This window comes from Scyliorhinus canicula, chromosome 10 (assembly GCF_902713615.1).
Source record: "Scyliorhinus canicula chromosome 10, sScyCan1.1, whole genome shotgun sequence".
In the NCBI taxonomy this organism is placed as follows: Eukaryota; Metazoa; Chordata; class Chondrichthyes; order Carcharhiniformes; family Scyliorhinidae; genus Scyliorhinus; species Scyliorhinus canicula.
Window position 1 is genome coordinate 63,144,361 of NC_052155.1, and position 2,945 is coordinate 63,147,305.

The 2,945-nt window shown below is 43.2% G+C and overlaps 1 pseudogene; it reads left to right on the plus strand.

Moving 5' to 3' along the window:
- The first annotated feature begins 869 nt into the window (after positions 1 to 869).
- On the plus strand, positions 870 to 988 carry LOC119972980 (annotated as a pseudogene).
- The last annotated feature ends 1,957 nt before the right edge of the window (positions 989 to 2,945 follow it).

Below are 2,945 nucleotides of genomic sequence, written 5' to 3' on the forward strand. Positions count from 1 at the left end.
AGTAGTTTGTAATTTTAAAATGTTTTACATATTGACTATTCATGGCAATTAAAAGTATTACAAACATGAATCTGCCACAGGCTGGTGTGTGGATCAACATGCTGAAAATGCACTGCTAACTTTATTTTTGCATCTTAACCCATTGTTGGGAAATCAAGATTTTGAATCCTACCATTTGAAGTCACCTGGAAACCACATTTCCTGCTCTTGTGTGCTCCATAAAAATTCCCCACCTACCACCACAGACCCCGCACCCTCTTTGCATCTGATCTTGAGCATTCACTGCAAGCAAATAATTTGAACGTGGTGTAGCTCGTTTGCAAGTCTGGAGTAAGGTGTCCATGATCACACACATGTAAGTAATGGGAAGTACTACCGCTCTATACCTTCAGTTTCGTTGAGAGACTATTTCCTCATCGCTCATAGAATCATAGAATCCCCACAGTGCAGAAGGATGCCATTCAGCCCATTGAGTCTGAACCAACACTCTGAAGGAGTACTTCACCCAAGCTCACTCCCCCATCCTATCCCATTAATGTACACATCCTTTTGGACACTAAGGGGCAATTTAGCGTGGCCAATCTGCCTAACCTGCACATCTTTGGACTGTGGGAGGAAACCGGAGCATGCGGCAAAACCCATGCAGACATGGGTAGAATGTGCAAACTCAACTCAGACAGTGACCAAAGGCTGGAATTGAACCTGGATCCCTGGCGCAGCACTGAGGCAGCAGTACTTACCACTGTGCCACAGTGCCGCCCACACCCAGACCATTTTTCATAACTTGCCAAAAGCAATGCTGGCCTTAGTGATTCTTTGTTGTCAACAAAGATAACAAAGGTGTACCGACAACAGTCTCATCCTCAATTGCCTGCGGCCATACTAGTCTGAAAACGCCTGATCTCGTCTTACCTCAGAAGCTGAGCAGACCCAGGCCTGGTTAGTACTTGGATGGGAGACTGCCTGGGAAAACCAGGTGCAGTAGGCCAGGGGCAGCACGGTAGCACAGTGGATAGTACAGTTGCTTCACAGCTCCAGGGTCGCAGGTTCGATTCCCGGCTTGGGTCACTTACTGTGCGGAGTCTGCACGTTATCTTAGTGTCTGCGTGGGTTTCCTCTGGGTGCTCTGGTTTCCTCCCACAGTCCAAAGATGTGCAGGTTTGGTGGATTGGCCATGGTAAGTTGCCCTTAGTATCCAAAAAAGGTGGGGTGGGGTTACTGGGTTACGGGGATAGAGTGGAGGTGTGATATTGGGTAGGGTGCTCTTTCCAAGGGCCAGTGCAGACTCGATGGGCTGAATGGCCTCCTTCTACACTGTAAATTCTATGAATGCCAGAAAAACTAAAGAGCTTGTTATTGACTTCAGGAAGCAAAGTACTGAACACACTCCTGACTGCATCAATGGTGCCAAGGTGGAGAAGGTTGACAGCTTCAAATTCCTAGGTGTGCACATCACTAAAATCTGTCCTGGTCCACCCATGTCAACGCTGCCACCAAGAAAGCACAACAGCGCCCATATGTACTCAGGGAAGTAAGGAAATTTGGCATGTCTGCACTGACTTTTACCAACTTTTGAAGTGCAGCATAGAAAGCATCCTATCTGGCTGCATCACAGCCTGGTATGGCAACTGCTCGTCCCACGACAGCAAGAAACTTCAGAGAGTCATGAACACCGCCCAGTCCATCACATGAACCCGCTTCCCATCCATTGACAATCTACATCTCCCGCTACCTTGAGAAAGCAGGCAGTAAAGACCCCTCCCATCCAGCTTACTCACTCTTCCAAATTCTTCAATGGAGCAGGAGATACAAAAGTCTGAGCACACGCACAAACAGATTAAAAAACAGCTTCTTCACTGCTATTACCAGACTACTAAATGACCCTCTATGGACTGACCTGATTAATACTACACTCCTGTAAGCTCCACCCGATGCCGGTGTATAGGTATTTACATTGTGTACCTTGTGTTGCCCTATTATGTACGTTCTTTTCATTTTATGTACTAAATGATCTGTTTGAGCTACACACAGAAAAATACTTTTTACTGTACCTCGGTACATGTGACAATAAACATATCCAATCTAATCCAGTGAATGAACTGTTCTGGAGAGCGTATTGCTGATGTAGTTAAATTTGTCAACTGCTTCTAGCCTATCCCCATTGACTGTGATAATTGACTACACATATTGCTTTTGTGGAGCAGATTGGTATGTGACTCCAGTCTTTTTGGTGCTGATGATGAAATCAAAATGATCACATACAGATGAAAAGCAGTACATGTTTTGTTGCATTTCTTATTCTGAACAGGAATTTAGGGCATAGTATTCAGTAAACAAAATGTAATGAACTACTGCTTCATGTATTTGGTTTTGACTCGTTGCTTTCTGAAATGGAAAATTTGTTGTCAATATGTGGATACCATTTTCACTGGCAGAAAATATTTCTGAATGTATGCCTTAATAGGGTAAGAATCAAATCTTTTGCACTCCATTTGTGACTGGGAAGGATTAGATGATGCTTCATAATCCAATTCATGAGCAAGCATGCCATCATGGAAATGCCTCACCACAATGATCAATTTTACTGGACAGCCAAATTTGTTCCATGATCTTCCATGGGCTATGTTTTAGAAATTACTACTCTGGACATGAAAGAGCAGGGATGCAGAATGAACAGACTTAGGTTGGAAGTTTGCTTTGTTTGGTGCTGTGTCAGCAATATACTTTTTTTCTTCAAATTTTGTTGGATTAATGGTTTTTATGCTGAGTCTGTTATAATTTTTGAATGCTTTATATTCGTTGAGAGCACCCAATTTACGAGAATTATCTGGAAAGTGTACCGTCCATTGTTTGTTCCAACAAGGATATTTAATTTTGAACAAATTGATTTCTGAACATTTTTCACTGATTTGTATACTGCCTAATTCCTCATGAGAGGTTATTAA